General features: G+C 40.3%; 1 protein-coding gene across 1 annotated transcript in view; it reads left to right on the forward strand.

The window, feature by feature from the left end:
- LOC126354104 (uncharacterized) overlaps positions 1 to 14897 on the forward strand; it is a 73968-nt gene that overhangs the window by 6135 nt on the left and 52936 nt on the right. The window lies entirely within an intron of this gene.

The following is a 14897-nucleotide window of genomic DNA, read 5'->3' on the forward strand; positions in this document are numbered from 1 at the left end:
CGAAGTATGCTGCTAGGTACAGGAATTTCTTAACACTCTCTCTACTTATAAAAATAAGTAGAAATACCAATTACATTTGCTTGAATTAATGACGTATATTTGAACTTCAGACATTTTATAAATCCCACTCTTCACATAAATATATACTGTTCAGTAAGTCTCTCGTGTCTCCTGACGTCAGAAACAAACTAATTTACATATAAGAGAATCATGGCTTAAACACCCTGTCCATTCTCACCATGAGTCGGGATACACATCTTCCTCTCTCAACAAGGTTAAGACAAGAGGCCACCCCCTCCACCGCAAGATTATTTTCTCTTGTTCTTATAACAATGGTCACTGACACAATTTCCGTACAATTTCACTAAAACTTCCATGGATCATCCTACAAGTGTTTGTCATTGCTGTTCGACCGTCGCGTCTACATTCTTCAAACGACTGAATTTCAAACTTGCACACACACACAAACATGTGACACGCAGTAGGTAGGATTCTATAATCCCACACTAACATCTAAAATATCGTGTGTTCGAGACGGTAGAAGGCTAAGTGGTTATAGAATTTACACCGAAATTCTTGAATCACTACATATCTCCCCCCCCCCCCCCCCCTTCAGATCGGACATGCGATATTTTATACATAATCATTATGTAAATAACGTCACTCATAACAATATTCTTTTCTTGTGCATGTTTATACATACGTCTCTCTCTTCAACAATAATCTTATTTTCTCTTTAGAACAATTTTTAGCTGAGCGTTTCTTAATTTTGTTCTTACCTTACTTTGATATTAAGATATGAGCAGTCTCTTGAGGTTCAAATCAGCTCCTCTCTCGTTAACTCCAGATGTCCATGACACTTGAGTAATCTATTTTCCATTCTCATTTTTTGTATTAGGCTACCTTTCCTTAGTGTATACTCCCCCCCCCCCCCCTCTCTCTCTCTCTCTCTCTCTATCTCTCTATCTCTCTGGTTTTTTTTTTTTTTTTTTTTTTTTTTTTTTTTTTTTTTTTTTTGGGGGGGGGGGGGGGGGCTCTTTACAAAATGAAAGTGTTATTTTTGACACTTGTAAACTTACATGAAACGTAAAAATGTTAGATGTGCATAGGATTCAAACTTTCCAGTATAATCCCTATAAAATTAGTGACTTTTGTCAAGCTACTGTCCCATTCTCCTAGGATCAGTGTGCCTATACCTTGCTTGTGGGTTGACGTCATGTGAGCACTTCCGCTTTCCATTGGTGGTAGCTACACCCCTTTATAAAACATTCCTATTTTTAGGCCATAGGTTGTCTCGCCTCCATGTAGGTACGCCTGCCCTATATACTTAGCAAATGCTGGGTACGCCCCCCCCCCCCTGTCCTTTCTGAGTAGGCCACATGGTTCATTACCCTAGTATACTTTCCAATGTACATTATAATAGAGTATTCTCTGGAAAAAAGAATACTTTATTTTACACTTTGGATTCACTTTTTACTGCTTCTTTTACTCCTTAGTCCTCCTCTACTTCTCAAATTTTATACTCTTAATAGATACTATGTCTATATGTCTCACTAGCCTACAATTTGTCAGAGTATTTATTAAACTGACATTTCCTGCTGATCAGCACATGACTAATGCCACTCCTGCTTTCTTTTTCTTTCCTTCTCTCACATCTCTACCTTGTCTATCTCCTCCCATTACTGCTTTATAGCTATCCCAAAACTCACATGTTTTTGTCTCCCTCTGCGCATGAGTACTTTGCCACTATTCTTTCTTTATATACACCTCTTCGTATGTATACACTTTCGATTCACATTTTACTGCTTCTACTGCTTCATATTTATAATGGAGGGAAACATTTCACGTGGGAAAAATATATCTAAAAACAAAGATGCTGTAACTTACCAAATGAAAGCGTTTGTATGTTGATAGAGACAATAATACACACAAAAAATTTCAAGCTTTCGCAACGCACGGTTGCTTCATCAGGAAAGAGGGAAGGAGAGGGAAACACGAAAGGGTGTGGGTTTTAAGGGAGAGGGTAAGGATTCATTCCAGTCCCGCGAGTGGAAAGACTTACCTTAGGGGGAAAAAGGGACAGGTATACACGCTCGCTCGCGCGCGCGCGCGCGCCCACACACACACACACACACACACACACACACACAAACAAGCAGACATATGTAAAGAATATGTCTGCTTTTGTCTGTATATTTGCTGATGAATGTGTGTGCGTGTGCGCCCCCTACGGTAAGTCTTTCCGCTCTCGGGACTGGGATGAATCCTTACCCTCTCCCTTATACCCACATCCTTACATCTTTCCCTTTCGTTCCCTCTTTCCTGATGAAGCAGCCGTGGGTTGCGAAAGCTTGAAATGTGTGTGTGTGTGTGTGTGTGTGTGTGTGTGTGTGTGTGTGTGTGTGTGTGTGTGTGTGTGTGTTCCCCTACAATACCTGCCGATTCTCATATCGTGACAGGCTTTTTAGTCTGTTGTTTCACTGCTTGTGTCTAAATGTATTTTTGTGTGTTTGTGTAGTTTGATTCATCAACCTTCTTATCTGAAGATAAGGTGTAGGTTATTGGAAACCACAGAAACAAGAAAGGACTTCAGCGATGGAATAGGGAAGAAATAGATTGGTCCTCAAATGAGAAGTGAGAAGGGAAGAAGAAAAAATAGATATGGTTGTTAAGATCTAAGAGGGGAAAGAAGATAGCCCCAAAGACAGGGAACTGTTCCCACCCCCCTTTCCCAGGATCCCTACCCCACAGGTACTTGAGTGAGACGCCGGAGGTGGTTTCGTGTTAAATCCTCTCTTACAGAATGGACATTCCCACCTTCATCCTTGAGGTCGCCGAAGGAAATCTTTGCAACCCTATGCAAACGGCAAATGGTGAAGAATCGGGCATACTTGTTTGCGAGGGTTGTCTGAAAGGTGTGATGTGTGTCTTGTGTCAGCCATGATTTATTTGCTCTTGTAAACCATGCTTTTATTTACAATACTCACCCTTTTCAAAACCTATACAAACCCTCCAATGTACATCACATCGGTATAAAATACTCTATACAAAATAGAAAATTTATACACTTCGGTATCACAGTTGTTTAATTATTCATCTCTTATTATATTATCCATAAATATAATACTCTATTCATTTTATTTTATGTTGATATCACTTTCCTTCTTATTCTGTGATTCTCCTAAGTTTTCTTTATTTTGTAATCATATCCAGTTTTCTAAGCACTATGATTATAGGATAGTTTAAGATGTTAGGAATGGATGACAGAATCGTTCAAGATTTTATAGAAATTTGGTGCAGGAAAACTAATTTGGAAGAAACACTGAAAACAACTGGGGATCTGATGTTCGTCACTCCACCCATTAACTCGGAATGTTAATGTCCCTGCAGGAAAATATGGCTCCGCCTGAGTCCCATGTATCTGATACTAACTTTTCTTGTGCACTGGCAGACCAGTATTCCTCTTTAAACATCTTTTGGAGGTCTCCCCACTGCAAATCAGTCACCGCTTCACTAGTTAACACAACATTAAGTGAAGATACTCTTTTGTCTACTTTATCCTCGATAAGCTTGAATTCTTTCCACAGGTCATCTATACCTTCCCTAGTATCATTAAGTACAAAAGATAGTATAGGAGATGCATTTCCAGATGTTACTCTCTCGATAACTTTTTGGTCTATAATTTCTTCAATCTGTTCCTCCAAACTACTTATATTTATGATATCAGAGTTGGCTAATTTCTCTTTGAAGTTCCTTTGCACATTATCTGCTCATGTATTAACACCTGAAATTTGCGACTGAATTATTGGCATTAAATTAGCCTGCTTATCGACACTCTTTCAAAGTACTCAACCCTTTCTTTACAGCATTAAATTTAACATTACACACATTTTTAAAGGGTCCTAACTTTTCATTAAGCTCCGCTTCTACACAGTTATATTTGTCTTCAATATTCAATTCTAATCTTTGTGTCAAATCCTGAAAATTGTCCTTCTGTTTCTGACTAAAGTCATTGAACATTTGATTTACATGAATGGTCAAGGAACTAGTTAATTAATTCTTTAAATCTAATTTTAAATTCTCTACCTTACTGTTTAAGGCTTCAAATTCAGTCTTTAAAGCATCCATGCCTTCGCATAGATTACTAAAGTCTTTGCTTTGTGAGTAAACTTTGGTATTTAACAATCCTAAATTTGTTGTTTGGGCATTTAATTGAGAATTTACTGATTCTAGTTTTTCTCTTGGAGCTGCATTTTGAGCATTTAAAGCCGCAGTCTGGGCATTTAGTTGAGCATGTACTGAACCTAGATTTTCACTCAGTCACATTTAAAACTGCACTTTGGGCTTTGATTAAGTGTACTACCTCAGCCCAGTCTGGCCCTTCTTTAGTAACTCTTATGGCCATAGCTGGTTCTAGAGTTTCCTCAACTTATTGTATGTTATCCATATTCTTACAAGCTTTAGATCTTGTAAGCATTTAACTAACTTTAACTATGGTAACTACCATAATAAAGTTCAATGAACAGTTTCTACCACTTTGTACTAAAACACTGAAGTTCTGTTTCACGCTCACCCAGCAGTGAATTTGCGCTGCGTCGGTGAGTGGATGCGGAGGCAGATCAACACCGGTGAACAGCAACTGATGCCAACAGTGTAGGATGTTGGTTTCTGCGTCCTCGCGATTTATACGAGAGCTCTTCACTTCCCGCACCTGATCTTCTTAATCAAAGTGTTCTAGGCATATTTCTTCTTAGAGAAACACACTGGAATCTTCATCTCTATTTCTCAGTTCAAAATTTTGCTCCTTTATATACTTACGCATGTTCTGTTTTCTCACAGTAGATTCTTTGTCGTATTTGGTTTAGTTGCTATGGCAAAATTCCTGTTTTTTCAGTCCTTTCTCACTGGTTGCCACGTTCTAACACTTTGGACAACAATGTAAGTGCAAAGTACTTTTACGAGATGACTTACTGGACATGCACGCCTGACTTTCCTTGCTGGTTAGCCTGCTGCTTCACACACTCTTTCACTTTCTTCTCTAGGTACAGGAATTTCTTAAGACTCACTCTACTTGTAAAAATAAGTAGATATACCAATTTCATTTGGTTCAACTAACGACATATATTTTACGAATCCTACTCTTCACATAAATATATACTGTTTTTTAAGTCTCTTGTGTCTCCAGATGTCAAGAACAAACTAATTTACATATAAGAGAAAGGTGGCTTAAACATGCTGTCCATTCGCAACATGAGTCAGGATACCCATCTTCCCTTCAACAAGGCTAAGAAGAGGTTTTTTTTCTTTTTTTTTTTTCTTTCAAGAGTATGTTCTCCACTTTTCTTGTTGTTATAGCAATGGTCACTGACACAATTAGTGCAGAATAACATAGAAGCTCCATGGTTCCTCCGTACACTTTCACTAAAACTTCCATAGATTGCCTGACAAGTGCTTGTTGTTGCCGTTTGACCGCCGCGTCTACATTCTTCTCGTGACTGAATTTCAAACCTGCACACACAAACATGTGACATGCAGTAGGTAGGATTCAATCACCCCACATTCACATAAAAAATATCATGTGTTCGAGACAATAGAAGGCAGATTGGTTCTAGAAATTACACTGAAATTCTCGAATCACTACAATGTTGGTTATAAGCATATCAGTAAATTTGCCTACTATGCGTCTTTTCACTCACTGCTTTCATATGGCATCATATTTTGGAGCAATTCATCACTAAGAGAAAAAAGTATTCATTGCATGAAAGTCTATAATCAGAGTAACAGCTGGAGCCAACCCAAGATCACCTTGCAGGCATTTATTTTAAGAAACTCTGGATATTTGCATTACCTCCACAATACATGTTTTCACTTATGAAATTTGTTATTAATAACCCATCCCAATTAAAAAATAATAGCAAAGAGTGTAGTCACAACAATAGAAGAAAGCATGATATTCACTATTCTGGGTTGAATCTGACTTTAGCACAAAAAAGGATGAATTAGGCTGTCACAAAAGACTTTGTTCCTTTGCCAAAATCCGTTAAAAATCTGACAGATAGCCAACCAGCATGTAAAAACAAATTAAAAGAATTTATGAATTAATTGCAGAAGAGAAAGAAAGAGGGAGGAGGAGATACCTAGATTAGGGCTACTGGGGTACTTAACCTGTTTCATCTGCAGTGTTGTCAGTGCTCATTGCCTACTTGTATATGTCTCAGTACTGTAAAGAGCCATGTGCAGGTGTCTGTTGTAGTTGCACATCATGAAACGATGCACTTTGATAACTGTGCTATGCACAATTACGCGTGGCACATGATTTTTGTGTGATGAGGTTAGTACCATATATCTGCATCTGTTATAGATTAATGTGTGCTAAATAAAGTGGGATTTTTAAAATAGGGCATGATGAAATTGTGTCTTTCTCAAATTTATTGATGCTGCCTTGCCCACCCAGAACAAAATACCAAGTGGGGCAGTGTACTGGTTAGTGTACTGGACTCGCATTTGGGAGGATGATGGTTGAAATCAACGTCTGGCCATCCTGATTTAGTTTTTCTGTGGTTTCCTTAAATCACTTAAGGCAAATTCCGGAATGGTTCCTTCAAAAGGGCATGGCTGCTTTCCTTCTGCATCCTCCCTTAATCTGAGCTTATGATCCAATTTTTGTATGACAAGATGAGGGCCCTGTATCTGTGTCTGTTATAGGTGCACTTGTATATGTGCCAGGACAGAAACTGGTTATGCTAAATAAAGTATGTTGTCGATGAAACGTTAAACACGTATCTCCTCCTCCTCTCCCAGAAGAATCGGACAACAGCTTAAACAAACTTCATACCAGCACTGAAGATGCCAATGGTGTTTGCTCTCATGGCAGTGATTGCACATTGTAACAACTTAGGCAGCTTAAGGCTGCATCTGAGTTACGTAGAGAAGTAACTGTCCAGAATGAGTGTCCATTCATTTGGATGTTTCAAAGGTTTTTGTGTATTATGCATTTCACAGAATGTTGCAATACTCCTGTGATCCATTTTAGCAGTATGCGAAATGTTTCTGTGTGGCTTCCCGACAGTCACTCTTCCTCACACTGACTGCTAAATAATAGCTGGGGACCAACTGGGAAAATTGATGTTCATATGGGGAGAGAGACTTAGAGGAACTGGGCATGAACAGGTAGCATTTTTACCACATATTTTGAGAATATATTACTATCCTTGATCTGTAACACATAGTGTGTTACAGTTCTATGTCAACATTAACATAGTGCCCACTGCTTCACTCTCATAGATTCAATGGTCTGCACAGATTTTTGTTTGTTTTTCTTTAATTGACTTTAAATGTTGTTCACAAATTGCAAATTTTTCACACTGGTTAAGGCAATAGGAGTATGGTCTTTCACGAATGTACATCTGATCATAAAGTGATTCTATTCTTTGTTAATCCTGCCTGGTGAGTTCATGTGATATTTCCATAGGAACTTTCATCCTGTAACATATATTTGTTAGAACTCAAATAGCAGCTTTCATAGGTTTAGCTTTAAAGATGTTTTAATATAATGAAATATTTTCATCCAGTTTTACCCACGTAGGGGTTGGATTTTCAAGAAACACTAAAACACGCATTTTTTCATTTCTAACTGAGATACCAAGAACAGATTTTCAGAGATATAATTTCAAAAATGCTTTTGTCATGAAACGTTTCCACAAAACATTCATTGCCTGTTCTCCCTGTAGGGAATAACTTTCCAGAAATGCTATAACATGTATTTCTTTGTTTTTCTAGTGAGAAACCAGACACCAATTTTCATAGTTCTAGCGTCCAAATTGCCTAATAGTGACATATTTTCAAAAAAACCTCTCATTCCCTACTTTGTCCCCAAGGGGTGGAATTTTGAACAATCCTGTACTAAATGATGCCGATGTTATAAGACCAATGCAGTCTCCAAATTTCAAGCATCTGTCCTTAGTGTTTTGGGCTGGGTGATGATTAGTCTTTGAATCATTGAGGCCTTAATTCACCCTTTTAGGTGTTGGATTTCCAAAAACATTGCAACACTTAATGCTTTTATTTCTAACCTTGAAGTGAGTACAAATTTCCATAGATTTAGATTAAAAATCACTTGTTGTTGTTGTTGTTGTTGTTGTTGTTGTTGTTGTTGCGGTCTTCAGTCCTGAGACTGGTTTGATGCAGCTCTCCATGCTACTCTATCCTGTGCAAGCTTCTTCATCTCCCAGTACCTACTGCAACCTACATCCTTCTGAATCTGCTTAGTGTATTCATCTCTTGGTCTCCCTCTACGATTTTTACCCTCCACGCTGCCCTCCAATACCAAATTAGTGATCCCTTGATGCCTCAGAACATGTCCTACCAACCGATCCCTTCTTCTGGTCAAGTTGTGCCACAAACGTCTCTTCTCCCCAATCCTATTCAGTACTTCCTCATTAGTTATGTGCTCTACCCATCTAATCTTCAGCATTCTTCTGTAGCACCACATTTCGAAAGCTTCTATTCTCTTCTTGTCCAAACTATTAATCGTCCATGTTTCGCTTCCATACATGGCTACACTCCATACAAACACTTTCAGAAACGACTTCCTGGCACTTAAATCTATACTCGATGTTAACAAATTTCTCTTCTTCAGAAACGCTTTCCTTGCCATTGCCAGTCTACATTTTATATCCTCTCTACTTCGACCATCATCAGTTATTTTGCTCCCCAAATAGCAAATCTTCTTTACTACTTTAAGTGTCTCATTTCCTAATCTAATTCCCTGAGCATCACCCAACTTAATTCAACTACATTCCATTATCCTTGTTTTGCTTTTGTTGATGTTCATCTTATATCCTCCTTTCAAGACACTGTCCATTCCATTCAACTGCTCTTCCAAGTCCTTTGCTGTCTCTGACAGAATTACAATGTCATCGGCGAACATCAAAGTTTTTATTTCTTCTCTGTGGATTTAAATACCTACTCCGAATTTTTCTTTTGTTTCCTTCACTGCTTGCTCAATATACAGATTGAATAACATTGGGGAGAGGCTACAACCTTGTCTTAATCCCTTCGTGACCACTGCTTCCCTTTCATGTCCCTAGACTCTTATAACTGCCATCTGGTTTCTGTACAAATTGTAAATAGCCTTTCACTCCCTGTATTTTACCCCTGCCACCTTCAGAATTTGAAAGAGAGTATTCCAGTCAACATTGTCAAAAGCTTTCTCTAAGTCTACAAATGCTAGAAACGTAGGTTTTCCCTTCCTTAATCTAGCTTCTAAGGTAAGTCGTAGGCTCAGTATTGCCTCACGTGTTCCAACATGTCTACGGAATCCAAACTGATCTTCCCCGAGGTCGGCTTCTACCAGTTTTTCCATTTGTCTGTAGAGAGTACGTGTTAATATTTTGCATCCGTGCCTTATTAAACTAATTGTTTGGTAATTTTCACATCTGTCAGCACCTGCTTTCTTTGGGATCGGGATTATTATATTCTTCTTGAAGTCTGAGGGTATTTCGCCTGTTTCAAACATCTTGCACACCAGATGGTAGAGTTTTGTCAGGACTGGCTCTCCAGAGGCTGTCAGTAGTTCCAATGGAATGTTGTCTACTCCGGGGGCCTTGTTTCGACTCAGGTCTTTCAGTGCTCTGTCAAACTCTTCACGTAGTATCATATCTCCCATATCATCTTCATCTACATCCTCTTCCATTTCCATAATATTGTCCTCAAGTACATCGCCCTTGTATAGACCCTCTATATGCTCCTTCCACCTTTCTGCTTTCCCCTCTTTGCTTAGAACTGGGTTTCCATCTGAGCTCTTGATGTTCATACAAGTGGTTCTCTTATCTCCAAAGGTCTCTTTTAATTTTCCTGTAGGCAGTATCCATCTTACCCCTCATGAGATAAGCCTCTACATCCTTACATTTGTCCTCTAACCATCCGTGCTTAGCCATTTTTGCACCTTTTGTCAGTCTCATTTTTGATACGTTTGTGTTCTTTTTTGCCTGCTTCATTTACTGCATTTTTATATTTTCTCCTTTCATCAATTAAATTCAATATATCTTCTGTTACCCAAGGATTTCTAGTAGCCCTCGTCTTTTTACCTACTTGATCCTCTGCTGCCTTCACTACTTCATCCCTCAAAGCTACCCATTCTTCTTCTACTGTATTTCTTTCCTCCATTCCTGTCAATTGTTCCCTTATGCTCTCCCTGAAACTCTGTACAACCTCTGGTTCTTTTAGTTTATCCAGGTCCCATCTCCTTAAATTCCCACCATTTTGCAGTTTCTTCAGTTTTAATCTACTGGTCATAACCAATAGATTGTGGTCAGAGTCCACATCTGCCCCTGGAAATGTCTTACAATTTAGAACCTGGTTCCTAAATCTCTCTCTTACCATTATGTAATCTATCTGAAACCTGTCAGTATCTCCAGGGTTCTTCGATGTATACAATCTTCTTTCATGATTCTTAAACCAAGTGTTGGCTATGAATAAGTTATGCTCTGTGCAAAATTCTACCAGGCGGCATCCTATTTCATTTCTTAGCCCCAATCCATATTCACCTACTACGTTTCCTTTTCTCCCTTTTCCTACACTCGAATTCCAGTCACCCATGACTATTAAATTTTCATCTCCCTTCACTATCTGAATAATTTCTTTTATTTCATCATACATTTCTTCAATTTCTTCGTCATCTGCAGAGCTAGTTGGCATATAAACTTGTACTACTGTAGTAAGTGTGGGCTTCGTATCTATCTTGGCCACAATAATGCGTTCACTATGCTGTTTGTAGTAGCTTACCCGCATTCCTATTTTCCTATTCATTATTAAACCGACTCCTGCATTACCCCTATTTGATTTTGTGTTTATAACCCTGTAGTCACCTGACCAGAAGTCTTGTTCCTTCTGCCACCGAACTTCACTAATTCCCACTATATCTAACTTTAATCTATCCATTTCCCTTTTTAAATTTTCTAACCTACCAGCCCGATTAAGGGATCTGACATTCCACGCTCCGATCCGTAGAACGCCAGTTTTCTTTCTGCTGATAACGACATCCTCTTGAGTAGTCCCCGCCCGGAAATCCAAATGGGGGACTATTTTACCTCCGGAATATTTTACCCAAGAGGACGCCATCATCATTTAATCATACAGTAAAGCTGCATGCCCTCGAGAAAAATTACGGCTCTAGTTTCCCCTTGCTTTAAGCCGTTCGCTGTACCAGCACAGCAAAGTCGTTTTGGTTATTGTTACAAGGCCAGATCAGTCAATCATCCAGACTGTTGCCCTTGCAACTACTAAAAAGGCTGCTGCCCCTCTTCAGGAACCAACCGTTTGTCTGGCCTCTCAACAGATACCCCTCTGTTGTGGTTGCACCTATGGTACGGCTATCTGTATCACTGAGGCACGCAAGCCTTCCTACCAACGCTAAGGTCCATGGTTCTTTGGGGGGGGGGGGGCTTCACTTTCAGAATGAAAAAAATATATTTCTTTATTATTCCAGAGAAGCCAGATACCAGTTTCTGTAGGTCTAGCTTCAGAATTGGTTTAATAGTGACAAATTTGCAGACAACCTTTCATCCCTAATTTCACCACCATATGGGTAGACTTCAAAAAATCACTTCTTAAATGATGCATACAACATAATACCAACACACTTCTCAAATTTAAAGTATATATCTACAGCAGTTTGGGTTGGGCAAGTTCCGAACTCCGTAGATGGGAACTTGCCCTTCAATATATCCTCTCTTCTCGTTATCCACCAGGCCTCAATCTCCCCTAATTTCATGTTACCGCCACTCATACCTCACCTTTCATTCAACATCATCTTTGCCTCCACACTTCCGCCCATACTCTTTGCCTTTAAATATGTCTGCTTGTCTGTGTGTATGTATGGATGGATACGTCTGTGTGCGTGTGCGCGCGAATATATACCTATCCTTTTTTCCCCCTAAGGTAAGTCTTTCTGCTCCCGGGATTGGAATGACTCCTTACCCTCTCCCTTAAAACCCACATCCTTTCATCTTTCCTTTTCCTTCCCTCTTTCCTGACGAAGCAGCCGCCGGTTGCGAAAGATCGAAATTTTGTGTTTGTGTGTTACTTTATTGTGCCTGTCTACCAGCGCTTTCCCGCTTGGTAAGTCTTGGAATCTTTATTTTTATTATATTTTTCCCATGTGGAAGTTTCTTTCTATTTTTAATATATATAAGCGCTGGCAGGTCGATAGACACACAAACATACACACAAAATTCTAGCTTTCGCGACCAATGGTTGCTTCTTCAGGAAAGAGGGAAGGAGAGGGAAAGATGAAAGGATGTGGGTTTTAAGGGAGAGGGTAAGGAGTCATTCCAATCCTGGGAGCAGAAAGACTTACCTTAGGGGGAAAAAAGGACAGGTGTACACTCGCTCGAGGGTGGGCGCACGCGCGTGCCCCCACACCTACCTACACACACACACCTACCTACACACACACACCTACCTACACACACACACCTACCTACACACACACACCTACCTACACACACACACCTACCTACACACACACACCTACCTACACACACACACACCTACCTACACACACACACACCTACCTACACACACACACACCTACCTACACACACACACACCTACCTACACACACACACACCTACCTACACACACACACACACACACCTACCTACACACACACACACACACACACACACACCTACCTACACACACACACACACACACACCTACCTACACACACACACACACACACCTACCTACACACACACACACACACACACACCTACCTACACACACACACACACACACACACACACCTACCTACACACACACACACACCTACCTACACACACACACACACACACCTACCTACACACACACACACACACACACACACACACACACACACCTACCTACACACACACACACACCTACACCTACACACACACCTACACACACACACACAAGCTGACATTTGTAGAGGCAAACTCTCTTTGCCTTTACAAATGTCTGCTTGGGTCTGTGTGTGTGCAGATTGGAGCGGTTGGTCGCAGGCAGTCTCGGGCAGGCAAATGCATCACATTGCACGGCTCTGGTGTCGGCATGATGGGCATTCCTTTCAACACCCCTTAGAATTTGCATGTGGTCAGCAGGTGCAAATTCAGCGACGTAGCATCACTTAGCTCCATGATATCTTTCGATATGTCTGTTATGCTGGCGGTAAGTAATCAGTGACTATTTCTGTTCAGACGCATTTGAAAAGTGCTAAAACAAGGTTCGCGGGTGGCACCAAGGGTGTTGCCGAACCAGGTTGTCTCGGAGGGACCATTTGCTTTTTTAGTCACGCAGTTGTCAGTATCACACCCACACTCCCCTATCCCCTCCTTGCCCCACAATGTGATCATGCTACTGGAAAACTGTAAATCATAAACCTGCTTTGCTGCTTCAGATCAAATGCAAATTTCCTTGAATGATTTTAAATGTGCCCTAGTTGTTTCACCCTGTACACTAGAGCAAAAATTTCCGACTGTCTGCTAAACTCTAAAAGGCTGCAGTCATGTTCAGCTGAGTTGCAGGCCCACAATGTGCTTAGAAACGGGTTGAATCATCCAGAGGATATCAACAGAGTCAAAGATAGTGAAGAATGTCGTCCTGATGTTGAATCCCACTGCAAACTGCCGTATTGATCTCTAAATGTGTGAGAACCAAAGCCCCAAGGGAAGAGGTAATTTCATTTACACCCTTTGTGCCACACCCTGAAGCGTATTCATGTCAATACTGAGCAGTGGTGTGTCTGAAATGTTTTCCGCACTGTCCTTAAGAAAACCATGATTTCAACACTGGGTTCTGACCTCCATTGTAGAGAAGAAGGGGATAAAATGTGGGTAAGAGGAGATGAGACAACATCCAATTGTGAGACACATCCACGATGGTGTTGGACAGAATTGTGGTAAAACATGGTGCCAGTATGACATCATTAACCCATCTTACACATCACATGAACTTCTGAGATCTGTCCTTTTTTACTCATGTGTTTAACAGCTTACTGTTTGAAGTGTTGCTGAGCCAAAGGCTGATGTTGCAGGGTGTCTCACTTTTGTACCATTGCAGGAGGAGGTTGTTGGCACTGTTGAGTCAGATTTCAAAGGTAGTTAGAAAAAATGATTCCTTAATTGTGTTGCGTAGTGTATTTTATAAAGTATCGGCAATACGCTGCATCTCTAATAGAATTCCTTTATAACTTTAAATCCAGATGAGGGAAAGTTAGATTTTTTTTTAATTCTTGCTGTAGAGTTTTCGTATGGGTTCTGAATTGCTTCAATTGTGAGAGAATTGGTATTGGACTTCTACGTCCAGAGTCATTATTTCTTATTTTCTCAGTTTCGTTATTAACAATATTCGACAATTCTCTCCTATTTTCTGTCAACAATTCCTCAGAATATTTTTCTCAAGGCTGAATGTTTCTTTATTTAAACAATGAAAAGTCCAGGTTGGAATATCAGTGATATTAGGAAACGGGTAGATTGCTACTCACCGTAAATATGACATGTCGAGCTGCAGCCAGGCACAGTGAAAAGCCTGCTACGCATTTAGCTTTCAGCTGAAGCCTTCATCAGAAAAGAAACACTCTCTCATTCATACAAGCGAGTGCACCTCTAGCATTCATGTCTGCTTTCTCTGGCAACTCGGACCAGAATCCAACTGCTACATTCAGCGGCAATCTTGATTGCAGAGTGGCAGAAGAGTCCGGGTGTTGGGAGAGAAGAGCTCTGTCTGGAGAAGTGTGCAGGGACTAGATCGAGACATGAGAAGACTGCCAGGTGCAGTATTAGGAGGCTGTGGGGCAGGGATGTGGGAAGGGGGAGGGGAGCAGAAAAGGGAGGAGTGGGGAAGGGGATTGACAG

Source organism: Schistocerca gregaria, chromosome 3 (genome assembly GCF_023897955.1).
Source record: "Schistocerca gregaria isolate iqSchGreg1 chromosome 3, iqSchGreg1.2, whole genome shotgun sequence".
Taxonomy (NCBI): Eukaryota; Metazoa; Arthropoda; class Insecta; order Orthoptera; family Acrididae; genus Schistocerca; species Schistocerca gregaria.